Source organism: Triticum dicoccoides, chromosome 1A (assembly GCF_002162155.2).
Source record: "Triticum dicoccoides isolate Atlit2015 ecotype Zavitan chromosome 1A, WEW_v2.0, whole genome shotgun sequence".
NCBI classification, from domain to species: domain Eukaryota; kingdom Viridiplantae; phylum Streptophyta; class Magnoliopsida; order Poales; family Poaceae; genus Triticum; species Triticum dicoccoides.
This window is the reverse complement of record NC_041380.1, coordinates 5,510,163-5,534,746: the sequence shown is the minus strand read 5'-3', so window position 1 is coordinate 5,534,746 and position 24,584 is coordinate 5,510,163. Positions and strand designations below refer to the sequence as shown.

The following is a 24,584-nucleotide window of genomic DNA, read 5'->3' as shown; positions in this document are numbered from 1 at the left end:
GGAAGTGGATTAATATGCTAACAATAATGGGTGGAAGCTCCAGGTCTCCAACCAAGCAGCTCGCAGGTAGTCGTCTGGCCAGGTGAGTTCATGTCAGGGTTTCAACCAATGTGTATGCTTGGCTTGGCTTGCAGATCTCTCGTCTAAACCCAGGCTTGGGAATTGCAGTGCTTGAAACTAAATCGCCAACCTTGGGAATCCAGTGCTTGCTTCACTCAGCTAGGAATACCTACCTGCCTCTGCAGCAAATTCAGCAGCTAACATAATAGTCTGGACAATCGTCGAGTTCCAAAACAACAAAATCTTGTCGACAGGCAAGCTTAAATCCATGTGTGTATGTATCTACTCATAAGAGATTCACATGGAACAGCAAATAATCTACTACTACTAGTACAGTTTCAGGCAATGTCCAAATATTGGCACCTTCGGTTAGGCATGCAGTTTGTATTAGGCATGCGCAAGTACTTCCTCCGTTCCTAAATGTAAGTCTTTCTAGAGATTCCACTATGAACCACATACGGATGTATATAGATGCATTTTAGAGTATACATTCACTCATTTTGCTTCGTATGTAGTCCACAGTAGAATCTCTACAAAGACTTATATTTAGGAACGGAGGGAGTAGAAGCATTGGAACATTAAATGCAGCCACATTCTTACTTCTCAATAGGATGGAATGAGGAGAATGATAATGTGTGAAACAAACAAAAAACCCAAGCAACAAAAAGCAGAAAGCGATATTCGAGAACAGCAAGATATCATAACAGTACCAACCAACCATGCAATGGGAGCCCACCATGGGCAGGCAGGCATACAGAAAGCGATGGTAGTAGAATCGGCGGATCGAGTACCCACCTGAGCTTGGAATTTTTCTAGAGTTTGTGTGGTCAAGATGCTTCTTGCTTCTTGTACTATTGATTTGAATTCCACAATTGCAGCCACTGCCTCATTTTCCCACCGACAAGTACAGGATTTCCAACAAGACTTGTCTCAGCCGACACTGGCAGGTTAGGTGTCTCTGCAGCAAATTCAGCAGCTGAGACAATAGTCAGTCATAATAGACAATGGAAAATAGCCTGCAAACAACAGTCAGTCAGAATTTCGGCGGATGAGTACCCACTTGAGTTTGAAATTTTTCTTCAGTTTGTGTGGTCAAGAACTCAAGAGGCTGCTTGCTTGTACAATTGCTTTGAGTTCCACAAGTTGCATACACTGCCTCATTTTCCGGGGGACTTCCAACAAGACTTGTTTCAGCTAGGTTAGGTGCCTGTCTACGTTCCTCTATGGGATTAATTGGCACCAACCTGAGCTTGGATTTTTTTTTCTTGCTTCAACTTGTGTGGTGAAGATGCTGCTTGGTTTGTACAAGCCTTGATTTCCACAAAAGATGCAGCTATTGTCGCGTGTTTCCTCAAATACATGACTTCCAGCACGACATGTGGTCCAAAAAAAGAGCTAATTGGCATCCAGCAGGCAAAGATGGCGACACTCATGACTTGAAGAGAAACAGGTTGCCCAGTACGAGCTGCCAAAGGTGTGTTCTGTTCACTCAGGACCTCATATAACACTATTTATCTATGAATAGTGTTGCAACGTCTACTGAATCACACATCCCCCAACCAAACACAACATGCAAACACTAGGCAGCAAAATGGGACCTTTGTTCTACCTCTGCATGGTGCTCATGCTGCCATGCCTCCTTCCACTGCAAGAAGCACATGCCGTGCGCCATGGAGGGATCTCTCTGAGGTCTCAACACATGGCCCTCCTCCACTGGAAAGCAACACTTGCAAGCCCACCGCTGCAGATGAGTTCTTGGCAGGAAAACACCAGCCCCTGCAACTGGACGGGCATCATGTGCACGGCTATTCCACATGGCCGCCGCATGCCCTGGGTGGTGACCAACATCTCCCTGCCAGATGCTGGCATCCATGGCCAGCTTGGTGAGCTCAACTTCTCAGCTCTTCCATTCCTCACATATATTGACCTTCATAACAATAGTCTCCATGGTGCACTACCCGCTAGTATCAGCTCCCTGTCTGCACTTTCGAAACTTACCCTTCAGCAGAACCAGTTCACAGGGAAAATTCCTCATGAGATTGGTGACCTGCAAAGTCTCATGTTGCTTGCTCTCTCATTCAACAGACTCACGGGACATATCCCTGCGTCTCTGGGTAACCTAACAATGTTAACTGAACTTGTCATTCACCAAAACATGATATCAGGTCCCATTCCCGAGGACATTGGAAGGCTTGTCAACCTACAACTTCTGCAGCTAAGCAACAACACCATAAGCGGCATGATACCAAAAATCATTGGAAATATGACCCAACTGAATGTTTTGGACCTGTATGGTAATCAACTTTCAGGGCCTATACCCCAAGAACTAGGCACGCTAGTCCATCTACGAAGTCTTGATCTTAGTTCAAATGATTTTTCAGGTCCAATTCCAATCTCCATAAGCAATCTCACTAAGATGAACCGACTTTTTCTCCATGAAAATCAAATCATAGGTCTAATACCACCAGAACTAGGCAACCTCGCCATGCTAAGCCAACTTGCTCTCTGCACAAATCAAATAACAGGTTCAATACCCCCAGAACTAGGGAATCTCACTATGCTCAATCTACTTGTTCTATATAGAAATCAAATTACAGGCCCAATACCTTTAGAATTGGGCCACTTGCTGAATCTCCAGGATTTAGAATTGGATGAGAACCAAATATCTGGCTCTATTCCTGGCAGCTTAGGAAATATAACCAAGCTAGTACGACTTGCCCTCGCTACAAATCAGATAAGCGGTTCCATCCCCCAGGAAATTGGCAATCTGATGAACCTAAAATATTTATCCTTGCCTCAGAACCAAATTATAGGTTCAATACCAAAAACTTTTGGGAAGTTGCAAAGTATCCAATCAATAAAACTCTTTGATAACAAATTATCAGGTGCTCTTCCTAAAGAATTAGGAGATCTCACCAACCTTGTTGAACTTGCAGTGTCTAATTAACAACTCACTTTCAGGACCTTTGCCCACAAATATATGTTCAGGTGGGAGACTTCAACATCTCACTGTTCATTATAATATGTTTAGTGGACCCATTCCAAGGAGTTTAAAGACATGTACGAGATTGGTTAAAATTATCCTTCAGAAAACCCAACTAACAGGAGATATATCTCACGATTTCGGTGTGTATCCACAACTCATATGGATGATCTTGTCATCGACTAGACTCTCTGGGCAGATCCCACAAAGTTTAGGTGCATGTACCCAACTAACGGTACTACATCTCCAAAAAAATAACATCACTGGTTCCATACCTCCAATCCTTTCAAAATTGTCCAGACTAGAAGAACTAAGACTCGACTCTAATCATCTCAGTGGTGAGATTCCACCAGAAATCTACACTTTAGCAAACCTATATGGACTGAACTTGTCATCAAACCAACTATCGGGATCCATACCTACACAGATAGAAAAGCTTGGCAATCTAGGATACCTTGATATATCTATGAATAAACTGAGTGGATCAATACCTGAGGAACTAGGGAACATGAAACTACAGTCCTTGAAGATCAACAACAACAACTTCAGTGGGAGTTTGCCAGATGCGATTGGAAATTTAGCAGGCCTACAGACCATGTTAGATGTCAGCAACAATAATCTCAGTGGTGTGTTGCCGCAACAACTTGGGAAGTTGGAGATGCTAGAATTTCTGAATTTATCACATAATCAGTTTGGTGGCAGCATTCCATCCTCCTTATCAAGCATGTTGAGCCTTTCAACACTCGATGTGTCGTACAATGACTTGGAAGGACCAGTACCAAAAACACGGCTACTCCAAAATGCTTCAACAAGTTGGTTTCTTCACAATAAAGGTCTATGCGGTAACCTCTCTGGCTTGCCTCCTTGTTATTCAACTCCAGTAGCTGGTCACCATAAACGAAAGATACTTGGTTTGCTTTTGCCAATTCTTCTTGTTGTGGGTTTGAGCATTGTTGCTGCAGTTGTTGTCATAATAATGCTTAATCGTAACAAGAGAAAACCTCAAGAAAATGTTACTTCTCAAGGAAGGGACCTATTCTCTGTTTGGAATTTTGATGGAAGATTAGCATTTGACGACATTGTAAGGGCAACAGAGGACTTCGATGATAAGTACACGACTCCAAGACGGGCAGCTAGTTGCTGTAAAGAAGCTTTATCAGACTGAAGAAGAGTTGGATGACCAGAGAAGGTTTCACAGTGAAATGGAAATCTTATCACAGATCCGACAACGAAGTATTGTCAAAATGTATGGATTCTGCTCCCATCCAGCATATAAATTTCTTGTCTATGACTACATTCAGCAGGGAAGCCTGCACAGGACATTGGAAAATGAGGAACTAGCAACGGAACTAGATTGGCACAAGAGAATTGCTCTTGCAAATGATGTGGCTCAAGCAATATCTTATTTGCACCACGAATGCAGTCCACCTATAATCCATCGAGATATCACGAGCAACAACATCTTACTTGATACAACCTTCAAGGCTTTTGTCTCGGATTTCGGCACAGCAAGGGTTCTTAAGCCTGATTCATCAAACTGGAGTGCACTTGCAGGAACATATGGCTACATAGCTCCTGGTATGTACTAGTATTACTATAACCTTTCTTCTCATGTCAGAAGGACTCATCTGAAGGAATTCTAATGTTTTTATTTTGTGCAGAATTGTCGTACACATCTGTTGTGACAGAGAAATGCGATGTCTATAGCTTTGGAGTGGTTGTGCTAGAGCTAGTGATGGGGAAGCATCCAAGGGATCTATTAGACGGTACTTTGTCAAACGGAGAACAAGTCATACTGGTGAAAGATATACTGGACCAACGACTGACAACACCAACAACAGAAGAGAATAGGTTATATCTGCTCATCAAGCTGGCCTTTTCTTGCTTGGAATCTTCTCCACAAGCAAGGCCAAGCATGCGGGAGGCATACCAATTGCTCATCGAGCAACCCTCCTCCAGTTCATGTTCTGTGCCTTTCAGCGCACTTACGTTACAGCAAGTAAGGATGAGTTGATGACTCATTGTATGTCCATGTATTTGTAGCCACTCTCCTGATATAGTAAAAGATACCATCATGTGCCCGTGGTTTTTTCCCGCAAGGGTTTTCCACGTAAAAATTGGTGTCCCGTGTTCTTGATATTTCTTTGTTTACTCGCTTGCTGATTTTTGACCATGCACAAATATAATTTGTTTTGTGGGGTGCTTGTAAAATGTATGCAGTGTCTATGTTATATTTGTTTAGACATAATACCCACATACGACACGTTGTTTCTGCTGTTCTCTACATTCTACAAGGGTACTTGATATGATGTATTAATGTTTCTACATTTATCTACTAACTGGCGTGATATCAGCGGTCACGCTTTATTGTTCCCTAGGAATCAAGGTAAAATACCTTGGACCAAGCAGGAAAAATCACAATGATCAAGTGATGCGTAAACAGGAACAAATGAATGTAAACGAGCTGGGTGCGTAAAAAAGGAAAATTACCACAGTACTATGTAAAAGGACTTACGGAGGATTGTACGCAGGAGTATGAAGTCCTGGTCCTTGTGATGGAGCATTGTATCCAGGAGTATGTAATCCTTGTCCCTAGGATGGAACAACAAATAATTTACTACTACACTTAAATTCAAGCATTAGTTGGCGAAATTGACATGGAACAAAGATACAACCTTCTTTTTCTTCATGCCTAATACAAGCTAAAAATTCAACTCAGCTAGTTGAATCACAGACATACTAAGAACAAGATGTACAATCGTATAGAGAATAGCTCCATTTACGATTGTTCAACGACTTGCAGTGGTATATGAGGAAAGATACAATGAATTTGTCCATGCACAAACAAAGCGCCAACCATGTACATCAAGATCAAACCTACACCATAGCTTGTTTTTATTAATTTCAGATATGAATTGACGTGTGTGGCACTGCAGGCAGTCCTAGTTCATCTTCCCGCACAAGCAGATGAAAGCAAGCACAGCAAATTAGTTTACTAGTTGGGACACAAGCATCGACGTTCACTGAAACTGAAATGAAGCAAAGTATGTGATGTGGTATGATAGGACCGATACAACGGTAATTGTTCCAAAAGCTCAGGATCAAATCCATCATATGGTACATGTTTGGCATTAAAGTGGTTTGCATGTCCTCCCGTGAGTTGTTTTTGCTGGTAATATCAAGCTAGGATAAGCTCAGTTGTTCACACCAACAATATAGGTACTTGACATGAAATTAAACCCGAAATACACAATTTTTAGGTTAGGAAATACTTCCATAATGATTGCACGTATCTAGCCTGTCATTTAGATCATGTGACGAGATAAAGAAGCCGTTTTACAACTTCACGCACAGTGATTGCATGGGAAATGGCATGAACCATCGATTTCTTTCTCAGGAAATCAACACCATAATCAACATAGCAGAAACTAGTCAGTCTTGCAATTGGCATACCTAACTACCTGCTGCCAGTTTTCCATGACTGCTGCATGACCACTTGGTGAAGCAGGTAAGTTAAGCTCAAAATCAAGATATGTTTTATTTGGTTAGAGGTACGATGGGACTGAATTTGATTTGAAGTCCATCAGCTTCCAAAGCATCGAGCTCTGCATTTTTCAACATATAAAATGAGCGCAGCAAACAAAGAACTGTCTTGTATGTACATTAATAAATAGTGCAGGGATTATGACAAAGTGCCAAAGAAACGTTTTAGCTAAAATCATGGACCTAAGAACTGATAAAAACTGAGAATTGCTGGATTGAATTCAACTACAGAATTTAAATTGATGGGTGGTTCCTGGCTGGTTACCACTGTAAGGGAAACTATTTGATTCAGTAACTTTAAGGTGATAATACCTGGTGTTTGAGTCATCTAAGAATAGCCAACTACAAATAAATTCCTCCTCATCAATGTCATCTGGGACATTGTAGCTTCTACCTAGAGTTCCTTGTATTTCACTGCTCACATCCATAACATCTATCGTCTCTGTTGAACGTAACATTGTTCCATCCTCACGTGACAGAGTTCGGCACGTTCTGGGGATAAGCATTGCGCAGCAGTCCAACTAGATAGATTAGAATCTTCTCATATGATTGTAACTCCCTTATCTCTTTCTCTCCAAGAATGTAATCTGAACAAACTTGTACGCTTCACCAGGAGGTCGCGACCTGGTTATTTTTAACACGCAGCCGTCGCCCAGGATGGGTACGACGTTCCTCCATATGGTATACAGAGCCTAACTCTTCCCATCTAGCCTTCCTCCTTCCACCGCAGCTTCCTGCCATGGCCTCATCCGCCGCCGCCTCCTCTCCCCTCTCCGGCCAGATCCCCGAGCGCCTTACCCGCACCAACTACGTCCTTTGGCGCACTCAGATCACGCTGCAGCTGAGAGGGGCTGGAGTTTTCGGGTACGTTGATGGAAGCATGGCGGAGCCGGCCGAGTTCGTCGTCAGCAAGGACAAGGATGGAAAGGAGGAAACCATCCCCAACCCGCTCCATGTCGTCTGGTTCCGAGAGGATCAGCAGGTACTCGGTTATCTTCTAAGTAACCTATCCAAAGAGGTGCTAGTGCAGGTCACCTCCATCGCGCACGCACGCGAACTCTGGACGGCGCTGGCGAGCATGTTCTCGTCAATGTCGCTGTCCCGCGTCAACAACATCCGCGCCGCCCTCTCCAATGCGCAGAAAGGAACGCAATCGGTGGCCACCTTCTTCGCGTATATGCGGGGACTCGCCGATGAGCTCGCTGCGGCTGGCAAGCCGTTGAGGGATGATGATGAGTTAATCTCTTATATCCTAAACGGGCTTGACATGGAGTACCAGCCATTGGTGTTCGCCCTTGACGCGCGCACCACTCCGGTCACCCTCGACGAGCTGTTCGGGCAGATGAGCAACTTCAACCAGCGGATGGCTCTTTTCCAGGGAGCGGGCGCGGCAGGCGGCTTCAAGTCGTCGGCAAACGTTGCCACTCGCGGCCGGGGCGGAGGCTCCCGCTACCGCGGTCCACCTCGGACCGGCAAGGGCCGGGGCAACGGGAACGGCAACGGCAACAACAGCGGCGCCAACAACACACGCGGCGGCCGGCCTTTCTCCTCCAACAACCGAGGCCGGCGCAACAACTCCTCCAACAACCGATCGCGCCCTGATGCAATCAGGTGCCAAGTCTGTGGCAAGCCGGGACACTCGGCGAAAGATTGTTGGTACCATTTTGAAGAAGATGAAGATGATTCCTCCCAAGACGAGAAGGTGGCTGGAGCTGCTGATGGCTCCTACGGCATCGACACAAACTGGTACGTTGATAGCGGCGCCACAAACCACATCACCGGTGAGCTGGAGAAGGTGACCATGCGCGATAAATACCGTGGCAAAGATCACATCCACACAGCAAGTGGAGAAGGTATGAAAATTAGTCATGTTGGTCACTCAATTATTAAAACCCCTCATCGGAAAATTCACCTTAGGAAAATTTTGCATGTCTAGTGCTTCAAAAAGCCTTCTTTCCGTTTATCGCATTGCCATTGACAATCATGTCTTTCTTGAGTTTCACCCTTACTTCTTTTTGATCAAGGATCAGGCAATGAAGAAGGTGCTATATCGAGGTAGATGCGTTCGTGGGCTTTTCCCTTTGATTCCGGAGATCCGAAGATTAAATAAACAAGTTTTTAGTGCCACCAAAGTGTCTTCAACACGATGGCACGATCGTTTAGGACATGCATCTTTTTCCTTAGTTGAGAGATTACTTAAGAAAAATAAGCTCCCATATGTTGGAGAGCGTGATGTTGAGACAATTTGTGATTCTTGTCAAAGGGCTAAAAGCCATCAATTACCTTATCCAATTTCCACCAGTGTTTCTACCAAGCCTCTACAACTTGTTTTCTCTGATGTGTGGGGGCATGCCCCCTCCTCTGTTGTTAGACACACGTATTATGTGAGTTTCATAGATGACTATAGCAAGTTTTCATGGATATATCTCCTTAAGAAAAAAGATCGGATGTGTTTCAAGTTTTTCTGAATTTCCAAGCTCTTGTTGAGCGTCAATTTGATTGCAAAATTTTAGCTCTCCAATCTGATTGGGGAGGGGAGTACGAGAAGTTAAACTCGTTCTTTCAGAAAATTGGCATATCCCATCATGTGTCATGTCCTCACGCCCATCAACAGAATGGGTCTGCTGAATGCAAACACAGACACATCATTGAAGTCGGCCTAGCTCTCCTAGCCGGCGCCACCATGCCCTTAAAATTCTGGGACGAGGCCTTTCTTGCTGCGGTACATATCATAAATATGCTCCCTACACTAGTGCAGAACCGGGCAATAGTACCGGTTTGTAAGGCCCTTTAGTGCCGGTTTAGGAACCGGCACTAAAGTTTTGGCACTAAAGGCCCCCCCTTTAGTACCGTTCAGTACGAACCGGTGCTAAAGAGAAACCACGTGGCACGAGCCAGCTCCGGGGGCCGGGAGCCCTTTAGTACCGGTTGGTAACACCAACCGGTACTAAAAATGTTTGGGGGGGTTTTGGTTTTATGATTTTTTTTTCATTTAATTTTGTGTTTTCCATTTTAATTCTTTTTCGTTTGCTGGTATTTTACGGTACTACACATTGTACACGTTATGCATATATATTCTCCCTTCGGAGCACTACTAGAAATTCTCCCTTCGGAGCCAGTGGCATTAGCCTAATTGGTGCCTTCGGAGCACGATGACAATTGGAAGTGGTTCATGACCTGGTCGATGGGGGCGGTAGCGGGTAATAGTATTCTCCCTTCGGATTTATGACCTGGTCGAGCAAAAATCCCGCTATTTCCTCTTGAAGTGCTTCTACGCGCTCCATTTCTAGGAGCTTGTCCCGCACCTCTTTGAACTGTTAAGAAGGAGATCAATATGCATGTTTATTAGTTGTGTGACTAGATATCGATAATGGTGTAAAAATTATGAATAGTATTCTGACAAGCGTACCCATTCCTGTCTTTGAGATCTACTCCTTTCAGACGCCATCATGCGAATGTTCTCGCAAACGCAGAATGCACACAGATCAGTCCTCTGCGCCTGCTTCAGGGCCTTTATTACGAGAATGGAATTTAATTTGATCAGATAATAATTAATCAAGCATGATAATTAAAGAGATGGCAGCTAGCTAGCTAGTTAGTACTACTTAATTACTTACCTTGGGTCGAAACCATTTCAGCTGTGGTTTCCATTCGCCTTCAGTGACGCTAATGAACCTTGCCCAAGCCCTGCCCGCCGACAAAGAAAATAAATAAAGGGGTTATTAAATAGTTCATATCATGAAATAACGAACTAAATAGGCCGAGATATATAGTTAATAATGATTGAAATTACCTGTTGACTATCCCAAACAAGATGTTATATTCAATATTTGCTTTGAGTAGCGAGTCCAGTATTTCAACTGTTCCGGCGTCAACTTTAATGATACACAAGATCCAGTGAAATCTGCATGCATACACGTTTGCATGTCTTAATTAAGCGGGCATATGTAAGCAAAAACATGTAGCTAGCTAGTAGGCAAAAACAAAGAATTTGTAGTACAAGAAAGTGTGACTCACTGGAAGTTGTAAGGAAGTAGTATATCTTCATTGTATTTGAGGCGCTTCAAGAACTCTAGCATACTGTCCTCTACCTCTTTTCCATGATGCTTGTTTATTTTCCATGTGTATTCATTAATGGTGTTTGGGTCAATGAACCCAATGACATAGCGTCCACCTTTTCTCATTTCATACATCTTCATCCTGCATAATACCACAGAAAAGAATATAGTGAGGATAATTACACGTAATGATTGATCAAAAGGATCACTACAGCTAGCTTGAGACTTGAATTACAGAAAGAAATCACTTACAGACAATAGCAACTGACGATAGATTTGTCGAGTGCGTCTTGATTGTATAACTGAAACAGTTCAGAATACTCAACGGCCACAGCTTTCTCATGGTAGTAAACATCCTTCTTGACATACACCATGAGGGACTCTCGATCGGATCTCTTGGTAATGTCCATGTACCATTGATGCAATTCATACATTCTCGTTGGGAGCTTCTTGACATCTTCTGGCTCGACCAAAGGTTGGCTCCGGACATATTTCCGTTTTATTTCCTCCTCTATAATCACAGGCATGTCCTCGATCTCGAGGAGTTGTCCAATAATGATCTTGAGTTCTTCAGCCTGCATTATATGCTCCTGGGTTATTACCACATCGCCCACCTCGGGAACGTAAACTGTTTGGTCACAATAATATTGGGCGCGCATACTGTCACGTGTTGTTGGCGGCACAACAAGCGGGGGGGTCGATTGCGCCGCCTGTTTTCCCAGCTGGGCAACGGTTTTCCTGCATTTTTTGACAGCTGCTTGTTGTTTGCTCGAGCTCGAGCTCGCCTCCTTCTGTAGACGTTGTCGATGTAACTTCCTGATGTGGCGCTCATAGTCTGTGTCAACGAGCTTAGGAGCTGGTGGTTGAGCCATACGAATGAAGTGGTCAACTACTTCCACATGCACTTTCTCCCTTGGCGGCGGTGGCGGTTTCGGTCCAAAATGGGCGTCGACTTCTGCCCGCACTATGGCATTGGTTTGCTCCTCGGTCCTGTCGTAAGCCCTCACAGGAAGAGGAGTAGTGAGGTTTGGACCATATTTATATCGCTTGCCTCCGCCTGTACTTCCTGTACTATGACCTTGACTCGTACCGCTACGCACCATAGCTGCGGGGTGTCTCTTCTGCGATTGCTGAGGCGGCGGAAACGGCTGACGGGGCTGAGTTGGACGAGGAGGAGTGGCCTGAAGCTGTGCCGTACTTGGAGGAGGAGTGGCCTGAGGTTGTGCCGGACTTGGAGGAGGAGTGGACGTCTGACGCTGTGTCGGACTTGGAGGAGGAGTGGCCTGACACTTTGCCGGACTTGGAGGAGGAGGAGTGGCCTCACGCGTTGGTGTACTTGGAGCGGGAGTCTGCTGACTCGGTGGCGGACTTCGACGAGGAGTCGGGTGACGCGGTGTCGGTGGCCTTCGAAAGATGATGCAATCCTTTCTCCATAGGATGACATGATGTATGGTCTCTCCCAATGTGTGCTCGTCGTCACCTCCAGGAATGTCAAGCTATAGCTCCGAATATGGGTCCACCACCTCATCAACCAAGACACGAGCATAGCCCGCTGGAATCAGGTTGCAATGGAAGGTTGCCTCGGGGGAATTTGAAAAAGCAACGACGTCCGCCACCTTCATGGATATGTTCTTCATTTTGAAGTGTAGCTCGCAGTTAGTCTTCTCCGTGATGTCATCCACGGGGTATCTATCCAGCACTGCGTCGCCCGGGGCGGAACCCACGCTGCTTCTCGGCATGGATGGGGCGGTGCTATCCAATGCTGGATCATCCGCTAGCTGCTGCAGATGCTGAGACCCCCTTTGCTGGCTAAGTGAGTCGATCTGCTCCTGCTGCCGCTGGAATTTAACTGCCAATTCCGCTTGACTTGCTTCTAGGACTTGAAGGCATTCATAGTCCCGCTTCCTCTGCTCCTCCTCCATCTTCCTCTTCTTCTCCTCTGCAATCTTCTTTCTCGCACGGGTTCTGTAGTCGGCGTTCCAGTCCGAAAACCCCTCATACCACGGAATAGCGCCCTTGCCTCGTGTTCTTCCCGGGTGTTCAGGATTTCCCAGGGCACGCGTAAGCTCGTCGTTCTCTCTGTTGGGCTGGAACACCCCTGATCGAGCCTCTTCTATTGCAACAAGTAGCGCATCGTCGGCTCCGTTCAGACATGCCTTCGTCGAAACATTGCCTGTCTTCGGGTCCAACTCCCCCCCATGCGCATAGAACCAAGTCCTGCACCTGGGGGGCCAGCTCTTAGTAACCGGAGTGACACTTGCATCCTCCATCTCTTTCTCAGACTTATCCCACTTAGGCATTGCCACCGCATAGCCACCTGGCCCCAGCTTATGGAACTTATCCTTTTTTCGGCATTCTTCTTGTTTATTCTCGACCGTTCCTTAGCTAATTCTGAATCCTTGAATTTCATGAAATCGTCCCAATGAGCACTTTGATTCTCTAGTATCCCCTCGAATACTGGAGTCTTCCTTCCTCCCTTGACGTATTTCTCCCACGTCGTTCTCTTATGGTTCTTGAATGCAACCGCCATCTTCCTAAAAGCAGCGTCCTTGACTTTCTGCACATCTGCTTCTGTGAAATGATCTGGTAGGGTGAAATGTTCCATGAGAGTATCCCAAAGCAATTTTTTTTATTCTTGTCGACAAAAGTAACATTTGGACGTGGCTTTGCTGGCTTTCTCCATTCTTGAAGGGAGATCGGGAGTTGGTCCTTCACAAGAACTCCGCACTGAAGAACGAACTTGTCCGCAATCTTCTTAGGCGCTAATGGTTCACCATTAGGTTTGAATGCCTCGATATTGTACTTTACGCCCTCCTTCAACTTTTTGTTCGGGCCTCGTTTCGTCCTTTTGCCTGAAGATTTGCTCGATTCGGATGGCTGAAAGAAGAAAGATCGATTCGTTAATATATCTTCAACTCATTTAAAACATGCGATGATCACCAGATTCCTGCTTATATAAATATATATACCTCGCCGGTGTTTGTTGTTTCAGGATCAACATGCTCTTCGTCGTAGTTCATGACTTCATCTTCTCGGTCGTCGCGATCGAATATCATATCACCCTCTCCGGTGTTGTTTAGAAATTCGGAGCCGTCAAAATCTTCTTCATTCTGATCATCATCTGGCCCGCGTATGATATCGAACATGGTCTGTTCTCTCTCTCTGTCGGTATTATCCGCCATAGCTTTTATTTAACTATGCCAAAAGAAATATAAAACAATTTAGTATAATCTCGAATAATAGATATAATCTCGAATACATCATCTCGAATAATAGATATAATCTCGAATACATCATCTCGAATAATAGATATAATCTCGAATACATCGTCTCGAATAATAGATTTAATCTTGAATACATCGTCTCGAATAATATATAATATTGAATAGTACATCACTGGCTAGGCGGTGGACACCCAAAGAGAAGGAACCCTCACAGGATCATAGCTGAAGTGAGATCCCTGAAGAAACTGCCAGGTATTGGAGAACCTGCCGCCCTCTAACGCAACCATGTAGCGATGGACATGCTCGTCCTCCTCCCTGACACGACGACGTACCACCTCCGGCGGGGCCGGCTCCCTCCGCACCGAAACTGGCCCACGCGAACGCCACCAAACGAGATCAGGGTCGACGACGGGACCCGGGGCCGGGTTCCTCATCAAGCGGCACGCCCCTCCAGGCAGCACCTCCCAGTGCCAGCCCGGCGGAGCCCAGTCCCGGACATGGGTCAGCTGGACGTCGTCGCGGACGTGTCGACGGCGAGGATGCGGGCCGGGCATCGTCGACAACTAATACTAGCTATATGCCCGCAAAAAGTAACATTTTTTTAATGATTGGATTTTGATAACTAAAATTTCTAACATTTCTATATAACACTAATTATGCTATCATTGCATATGTCAAAATTCTATATGCTATTTCATACTAATTAAGCATCTAACACTAAAAACAGAAAACACAACTTTTATACATCCATTAAAAAACTGAAAAACAACATTATATAAAAAAATTCCATACTAATTAAACACTAATTATATCCATCTAACATGCATTCATACATATATACTAGTGAAAAAATAATAATCTAAAAAAATCTAAACTAATTAAATATACAAAATACGTATATATACTAATATATACATGCATTAATTCATACATATGTACGTGTGTGTGTGTGTGTTCATCATGCTTGTGTGTGTGTGTATGGGCTCGGGGAGGGGCGGCGCCCATGGTGGCCGCCGGGGGCAAGGGAGAGGGGTTAGAGGGGGAGAGCTCACAGCGGGGAGACGGCGACGGCCGGGGGCGGCGACGGGCCGGGGCGGCGACGCGGGGACGGCGCGACGGGGACGGGCCCGGGGCGGCGAGGGAGACGAGGGCGGCGACGGCGACGGCGTCGATGGATCGGGCCGCGCGGGCGGTGCTTCAATGGGGAAACAGAGGAAGAAACAGAGGGAGAATGAAATTTTCGTAAGTGTTGTATATATAGAAGGCACCTTTAGTACCGGTTGGAGCCACCAACCGGTACTAAAGGGTGTGCGCTGTCAGGCGAGGGGCACAAAAGTTTAGTCCCACCTCGCTAGCCGAGGGGCACTCGCCCCTGCTTATAAGCCCCGCCGTCGTTGCTGTCTTGAGCTCCTCTCTTAAGCAGGCCTTCTAGGCCTACCTCTTCTGTGATGCCCTGTTGGGCCTACTGGGCTAGCGGGCCTGCATTCTGGCCCAACTTGAATTTGGGTTTCTAGTCGTGTGCAGGCCGCTGTGGCCTAGTAAGTGGGCTTTTTTTCTTATTTTCTTTGCTTTATTTATTTTTGTGAATAACTTAACTTTCAAAATAGATTTTTCAGTGATTTTTTTTCTTATGTTTAATATTAGTGTGTTTTATCATTATATTCAATTTGGTAATGCTTAGGTTATTTAAAAAATGAAATGCCTTTGTAACGGATGAGTTTTTGTCCGAAACCCTGATACTTCGAAACAGATTGTCCATTTTGTACACGAAGTGCATCCAGTTTTTGCGGTAACCCTCTCTACTTTTTTGCACATGCTATGTGGGTGAAATTATGATACTATGCCAACTTTCATCCTTTTCTGAGTTCATTTGAAATGCTTTTCAATTTCAGGGTCGTTTAGCTGAAAAAATCAATAAATGCATGAAAGAATTTGCTTGCACATAAAATTTCTTCGCGTTTCAAATGCCAAAACACATAACTAGCTACCCTAACTATTACAGAGATTCCCTCCTGGGTGTGAAACACAGAAGAAAGTGATGATAGTTAAGCCGATCACATCCCAGATCTTTGGGTGTGAAACTTTTTCTTCGCGTGTGTCCCTTTGCGTCGTAGCCATGGAAAATCTTCATCATTTAACGGGATGCTCGGGTCAATATTCACTGTGAATGGAGCAATTTCATCAAACTTTTCATAATCTTCTGACTTGTCTGTCTTGTCATCCACTCCCACGATGTTTCTCTTCCCAGAAAGAACTATGTGCCGCTTTGGCTCATCGTACGATGCATTTGCTTCCTTATCTTTTCTTTTTCTTGGCTTGGTAGACATGTCCTTCACATAGAAAACCTGTACCACATCATTGGCTAGGACGAATGGTTTGTCTGCATACGCAAGATTGTTGAGATCCACTATTGTCATTCCATACTGCGGGTCTTCCGTTACCCCGCCTCGTGTCATATTGACCCATTTGCACCGAAACAAAGGGACCTTCAAACCACGTCGATAGTCAAGTTCCCATATGTCCTGTATATAACCATAATATGTTTCCTTTCCCGTCTTGGTTTCTGCATCAAAGCGGACACCACTGTTTTGGTTGGTGCTCTTCTTATCTTGGGCGATCGTGTAAAATGTATTACCATTTATCTCGTACCCTTTGAAAGTCATTATATTCGAAGATGGTAACTGGGACAGCAAGTACAGGTCATCTTCAATAGAGGTGTCATGCATGGTACGTGCTTGCAACCAGCTGGTGAAACTCCTGGTTTGTTCACGTGTAATCCAGTCATCAGACCGCTCCGGGTGTTTGGAGCGTAGCAAATTCTTGTGTTCATCCATATACGGAGCCACCAAGGCGGAATTCTGTAGAACTATGTAGTGTGCTTCAGTGAGAGAATGTTCGTCCATACATATTATTTGTTCCCCTCCTAGCGTGCCTTTCCATCCAGTCTGCCCTTATGCCGCGATTCAGGAACACCAATCGGCTTAAGGTCAGGAATAAAGTCAATACAAAACTCAATGACCTCCTCATTCTGACGGCCCTTGGAGATGCTTCCTTCTGGCCTAGCACGGTTATGAACATATTTCTTTAAGACTTTCATGAACCTCTCAAATGGGAACATATTGTGTAGAAATACAGGACCCAAAATGTTAATCTCTTCGCATAGGTGAACTAGGACGTGTGTCATGATGTTGAAGAAGGATGGTTGGAACACCAACTCGAAACTGACAAGACATTGCACCAAATCATTCTGTAACCTTGGTATGATTTCTGGATCGATTACCTTCTGAGAGATTGCATTGAGAAATGCACATAGCTTCACAATGGCTAATCGAACGTTTTCCGGTAGAAGCCCCCTCAATGCAACCGGAAGCAGTTGCGTCATAATCACGTGGCAGTCATGAGACTTTAGGTTCTGGAACTTTTTCTCTGCCATGTTTATTATTCCCTTTATATTCGACGATAAGCCAGACGGTACCTTAATACTGAGCAGACATTCAAAGAAGATTTCTTTCTCTTCTTTGGTAAGAGCGTAGCTTGCATGACCCTGATGTATGCCGTCTTTTCCGTGCATACGTTGCTGGTCCTCCCGTGCCTCAGGTGTATCTTTTGTCTTCCCATACACGCCCAAGAAGCCAAGCAGGGTCACACAAAGATTCTTCGTCACGTGCATCACATCGATTGCGGAGCGGACCTCGAGGTCTTTCCAATAGGGCAGGTCCCAAAATATAGATTTCTTCTTCCACATGGGTGCACGTCCGTCAGCGTCATTCGGAACAGGTTGTCCACCAGGACCCTTTCCAAATACCACCTTCAAATCCTTGACCATATCATGTACATCAGCACTAGTACGATGGTGAGGCTTCGTCCGGTGATCCGCCTCACCTTTGAAATGCTTGCCTTTCTTTCTTACGGGATGCCTGCTCGGAAGAAATCGACGATGTCCCAGGTACACATTCTTATTAGCCAAATATATACTGTCGGTATCATCCAAACAGTGCGTGCATGCGTGGTATCCCTTGTTTGTCTGTCCTGAAAGGTTACTGAGAGCAGGCCAATCATTTATGGTCACGAACAGCAACGCCTTTAGGTCAAATTCTTCCCCCATGTGCTCATCCCACGCACGTACACCTGTTCCATTCCACAGTTGTAAGAGTTCTTCAACTAATGGCCTTAGGTACACATCAATGTCGTTGCCGGGTTACTTAGGGCCTTGGATGAGCACTGGCATCATAATGAAGTTCCGCTTCATGCACAACCAAGGAGGAAGGTTATACAAACATAGAGTCACAGGCCAGGTGCTATGGTTGCTGCTCTGCTCCCCAAAAGGATTAATGCCATCTGCGCTTAGACCAAACCATACGCTCCATGCGTCATCTGCAAACTCCTTCCCGTACTTTCTTTCGATTTTTCTCCACTGCGACCCGTCAGCGGGTACTCTCAACTTTCCGTCTTTCTTACGGTCTTCTCTGTGCCATCGCATCGCCTTGGCATGCTCTTTGTTTTGGAACAAACGTTTCAACCATGGTATTATAGGAGCATACCACATCACCTTGGCAGGAATCTTCTTCCTGGGGCGCTGGCCCTCGACATCACCAGGGTCATCGCGGCTGATCTTATAACGCAATGCACCACATACCGGGCAAGCGTTCAAATCCTCGTACTCACCGCGGTAGAGGATGCAATCATTAGGGCATGCATGTATCTTCTGCACCTCTAACCCTAGAGGGCAGACAGCCTTCTTTGCTTCGTACGTACTCTCGGGCAATTCGTTGTCCTTTGGAAGCATATCCTTTATCATTACCAGCAACTTTCCAAATCCCTTGTCAGATACACCATTCTCTGCCTTCCATTGCAGCAATTCCAGTGTGGTGCCCAGCTTTTTCTTGTCACCTACGCAATTCGGGTACAACAATTTTTTGTGATCCTCTAACATGCATTGCAACTTCTTCTTCTCCAAATCACTTGCGCAGTTTCTCTTTGCATCGGCAATGGCCCGACCTAGATCATCAACGGGCTCATCTGATGCCTCTTCTTCAGCTTCTTCCCGCATTGCCGGCTCAGCTTCTTCCCGCATTACCGGCTCAGCTTCTTCCCCCATTGTTGTATCATCGTATTCAGGGAACCCATGGCCAGGATAGCTGTCGTCGTCCTCTTCTTCTTCATTGTCTTCCATCATAACCCCTCTTTCTCCGTGCTTGGTCCAAACATTATAATGGGGCATGAAACCGGACTTAAACAGGTGGACGTGAATGGTTCTTGACATAGAGTAATTGTGACCATTCTTACAGCAAGCACATGGACAAGGCATAAAACCATCCGCCCGCTTGTTTGCCTCAGCCGCAAGCAAAAAAGTATGCACGCCCTCAACGAACTGGGGAGAGCATCGGTCATCGTACATCCATTGCCGGCTCATCTTCATTACACAACACCGAATAGACCAAATTAATACAAGTTCATACAACACTTAAATGCAACAAACAAATAACTCTCTAGCTAAAGTATTTAAATGCAATAACAAATACGATCAAGATCGCAACTAAGGTAACAATGGATCCAACAGCATAATGATACCAAGCCTCACTATCGATGGCATATTTTCTAATCTTTCTAATCTTCAAGCGCATTTTCTCCATCTTGATCTTGTGATCATCGACGACATCGGCAACATGCAACTCCAATTCCATCTTCTCCCCCTCAATTCTTTTCAATTTTTCTTTCAAGTACTCGTTTTCTCTTTCAACTAAATTTAACCTCTCGACAATAGGGTCGGTTAGAATTTCTGGTTCACATACCTCCTAGAAAAAATTGCATATAAATCAAATACTAGCACATATATATATATACATATATCCTCCCAAATTACTAAACTCACAAATTAATCACTATATAAAGCATTGCAAGAGCATATCTAGCAATGAGAGATGAAAGGACAAAGTTGCTAACCTTTGTGATCATTTGAATGGATGGGGGCCTTCAAATCTTGACAAATTTTGGGCAAAATGTGTGATGAGCTCGAGAGGAAGAGGGGAAGAACAGAGAGGAGAGGGGAAAGGGGAAGAACAGGGCGAGCTCGGGTGGACGAAGGGTTTATGTAGGACGACCTTTAGTACCGGTTCGTGCCAAGAACCGGTACTAAAGGGGCTGGAGGGGCCCCAGTCTGACAACATCCTGCCACCACCCTCATTAGTACCGGTTCGTGGCACGAACCGGTGCTAAAGGTTCGCCACGAACCGGTACTAATGAAAGCGGCCCGGCTAGCCGTTGGAACCGGCACTAATGTATGCATTAGTGCCGGCTCAAATACAAACCGGCACTAATGTGCTTCACGTTTGACCCTTTTTCTACTAGTGCTAGTCGTGTCATTAACTATGAAACTCCTATTGAGCGTCTTCTTCACACAAAACCCGACTACACAACCCTTTGTGTGTTTGGTTGCGCTTGCTGGCCCAATCTCCATCCATACAATGCTCGCAAGCTCATGTTTCGCTCTAAGCAATGCGCTTTTCTTGGCTATAGCGCCCAACACAAGGGTGTCAAGTGTCTTGATATCTCCACTGGTCGCGTTTATATTTCTCGCGACGTCGTTTTCGATGAGACCAAATTCCCTTTCTCTGAACTCCATCCAAATGCCGGTGCACTCCTTCGTAAAGAAATTCTTCTTCTACCATCTAGTCTTACCGGTATTTCTCATGGGGATAATGATTGTGGTGATCCAATATTGACTAATGTTTATAACCAAGTGCATGAGCTCTATGATGATGCAGATGAAAACAGCACAGAAAATGGTGCAGAACCCATCCAACATGGCAAAGAAAATATGCAAAATACGCCATATTTCATGTGTCCAGGGCTGGGGGACAGATCTTCCTCGGGATATGTTCCAATGCAGCCTGACAGCCGATCTTCCTCGGGATCGGAGTTGCATGGGAGCAGCGCTGCGCGGAATTCTGCGTCGCCCGACAGCCAACTCCGCGGCGGGCCAGCATCTGCCACCCGGCGCATTACGACGGGCCCAAGTGATCCACCCCGCCTCCACCACTCGGACGCCTCCGCGCGGCGGCCCGAGACTCGCTGGGCCACTGATGGGCCCCGCCACTACATGCGCCGCCAGCCGACTGGCGGGAAGGCAGGCGTGTCTCCCGATGCAAATCCAGCCCCGTCCACTGGCGCGCCTTCCAGGGTCGATCTGGCCCCATCCGCTGGCGTGCGATCTGATGCTGTCGCGCCGGCTATCTCTCGCGGCCCTGGATTGTCTGCGCCTGATTCCACCGCATCTCCCCCATCTCTAGCCCGTGTCGGTACAGAGGATCCGACTGGCTTGGTTGGCAGCGAGGCGGGGAATGCCACAGGATCCTCCTCGGATTCTGCTGCCGCTGACGCTGCAGCATCAGGATCTTCTGCACCAACACCTGTTGCTGCCCCACGGACACGTCTTCAAAAAGGGGTAATAAAGCAAATTAATTACAAACAGTTGACAAAGTTCAGTCTAATGTGCTCCACAGATGAACCAAGTACTATTAGCGAGGCACTCAGCGACAACAATTGGAAGGCAGCCATGGAAGAAGAATACATGGCACTCCTCAAAAATAAAACGTGGCATCTGGTTCCCCCACGGCATGGTAAAAATTTGATTGATTGCAAGTGGGTCTTTAGAATCAAAAAGAAGGCTGATGGAACCATTGATCGCTACAAAGCCAGACTAGTTGCAAAGGGTTTCAAACAACGGTATGGTATAGACTATGAGGATACTTTTAGTCCAGTTGTTAAAGCTGCAACTATTCGTCTTGTGCTCTCCATTGCTGTTTCCAGGGGATGGAGCCTTCGCCAGCTAGATGTCAAGAATGCATTTCTTCATGGTGTTCTGGAAGAGGAAGTGTATATGAAACAACCTCCTGGTTTTGAAAACAAAAACAAACCGTTCCACGTGTGCAAGCTTGATAAAGCGCTATATGGACTCAAACAAGCCCCCAGGGCGTGGTACTCCAGGCTAAGTCACAAGTTGCAAACTCTTGGCTTTGTTCCTTCTAAGTCTGACACATCCTTGTTTATTTACAATAAGCTGAAAACATCCGTATTTGTTCTTATATACGTTGATGATATTATTGTCACAAGCTCATCTGATGAGGCTATATCAGGACTGTTGAAGGATTTAAATGCTGAGTTTGCTCTCAAGGATCTAGGTGACTTGCATTTTTTCCTAGGGATTGAAGTTAAGAAACAAGGGAACAGTCTTCATTTATCTCAGGAAAAATATGCTACTGATCTGGTGAGAAGAGCTGGGCTACAGGGGTGTAAATCTTCATCAACTCCATTGTCCAGCATAGAAAAATTGTCACTTACAGAAGGAGAGCCCTTGGGTCAAGATGACAGTACCAGGTACAGGAGTCTGGTAGGTGCACTTCAGTATTTGACCTTGACAAGACCTGATCTCTCATTTGTAGTAAACAAGGTTTGTCAGTTTCTTCATGCACCCACTACAACTCATTGGACTGCTGCAAAACGCATAGTGAGATATGTAAAAGATACAGTCAATCTTGGTCTAACATTCCACAAGTCCTCATCTACACTTGTTAGTGCTTTCTCTGATTCAGATTGGGCAGGATGCTTAGATGACAGACGATCCACTGGTGGTTTTGTAGTATTTCTTGGTCCAAATCTAGTATCATGGTGTGCAAAGAAACAAGCCACTGTATCAAGATCAAGTACTGAGGCTGAGTACAAAGCTTTGACCAATGCCACAACTGAGATTATTTGGGTCCAGTCCATGTTGCGAGAGCTTGGTGTAAAGGTCACTCAAGTCCCATGTTTATGGTGTGATAACCTTGGTGCTACCTATTTATCTGCTAACCCTGTTTTTCATGCAAGGACAAAACACATTGAGATTGATTTCCACTTTGTCAGAGAACGAGTTGCAAGCAAACAGCTGGAAATTTGTTTCATTCATTCTCGTGATCAGGTTGCAGATGGATTCACCAAAGCTTTGCCCATACGAAACTTTGAAGAGTTTAAGCGTAATCTCAACTTGACCAAGTTGTGATTATGGGAGGGTGTTGAACGTAACATTGTTCCATCCTCACGTGACAGAGTTCGGCACGTTCTGGAGATAAGCATTGCGCAGGAGTCCAACTAGATAGATTAGAATCTTCTCATATGGTTGTAACTCCCTTATCTCTTTCTCTCCAAGAATGTAATCTGAACAAACTTGTACGCTTCACCAGGAGGTCGCGACCTGGTTATTTTTAACACGCAGCCGTCGCCCAGGATTGGTACGACGTTCCTCCATAGTCTCGTCTTGCATGCTCTGCGGATTATGAAAGCAGGTACGGATTCATATGTAATTCAAACAAAATAAGCTGAAGATCTTGAAAACATGAACAATGACGCTGCACACGTCTATATTTTCAATCCTGACAGTCTTCATCATCCCTTTCAGTTCTTTATTGGCAGCTTTCATTGCAGTCATCTGTTAAATGAAAAACAATTCAAGATAAGTTTGGGTGCCAGAATAAGAATCTGTCATGAACTAGATAGGAAACTAAGGCAACATACAGTGTGTTGAGCATCTTTAATTCTGTCTGATGTGAAAGCGAGTTGGTACGGGATGTGACGTTGATCTTCATACCTGTAGGGAAAGCATGTGGAGTATAAAGATTAGAGCACTAGAATAATAGCCTACTGCCACAAGAGGAATGATTAAATGGTACAGGGTAATCAGCACCCTTTAACCAATAGCATTCCCACTTCTGTCTTGTCCATGTCAAGAACATGCTAGCATTCGAAATCAGCGGCTTCTATAACAAGTATGAAACAACACAAAAATGGAGTAGATAAGAACAAAACCTTTTACCTATAAGGAAGTTTTGAAACAACACAAAAATGGCCTATTATTGTAAAGAAGGAAAACAGAATCTGAAAGTGTATGAGAGCACATCAACCAGATTCGGGATTCAGCTATACCTTCTCGGACAGCCTTTTAGACGCTGACTTGTCATTTGTCAACATTGATGGATGGAAGCGTGGACCGGCGAGCGACTGCCAAGAGGGGAGAAGATGACATTGCTGCAGCGCGTTGTGGACATTTCATCGAACATGTGGTGCGCGAGGGCTGATCTTTATGGCCTTGGTCGCCTCTCTCCTCCGGTTCCTCGTCCTGCCCCTGAAATCGGTGCTCAAGCTACCAAAATCAACAGTTTTCTTCATCCGTGGCAGCAATCAACGGAAGTTGTAGGATTTAGTAGAAGGAGAGAGCACTAGGCGGCGGAAACGCAACACCTACTGACCTGAGGCTATGAGCACTGAGGGTCGAGGGGACACCGCAGTCGCTCGCCGGCGGGGACGGAGGTCGCGATCGGCCGTCACGGCGGTGCAACTTGGCAGCGACGGCCTCGATGCTCAATACAGGCTCTTTTTCTTTCCCGCGGGCGTGAGGCTTTTTTCTTCACTTATGCTTATATTCCAAAAATGCACTAAAATGTACAACTAGATATGTAGATATATAGAAAAAAATCATCCATTCCAAAATAAGTAGTTTCTAAAGAATGTTCAACGTGTAATATAAAAATGTTTCAGAGAATGTCAAAAATTCTGTTCTCAGAATTTTAAAAAATGTTTGTACAATTCAGTAAAATGTTCGCGAGTTAAAAAAATTCTCATGCAGTACAATTTGTTTTTATAATATTTAAAACAAATCACACCATTAAATAAAATGTTTGTGAC

General features: G+C 45.1%; 2 pseudogenes; one reads left to right on the top strand and one right to left on the bottom strand.

Annotated features, from left to right (window-relative positions):
• The first annotated feature begins 1,651 nt into the window (after nucleotides 1–1,651).
• LOC119295683 lies at nucleotides 1,652–5,057 on the top strand (annotated as a pseudogene).
• An 890-nt stretch (nucleotides 5,058–5,947) lies between these two features.
• On the bottom strand, nucleotides 5,948–24,009 carry LOC119295675 (annotated as a pseudogene).
• Between the last annotated feature and the right edge of the window lie 575 nt (nucleotides 24,010–24,584).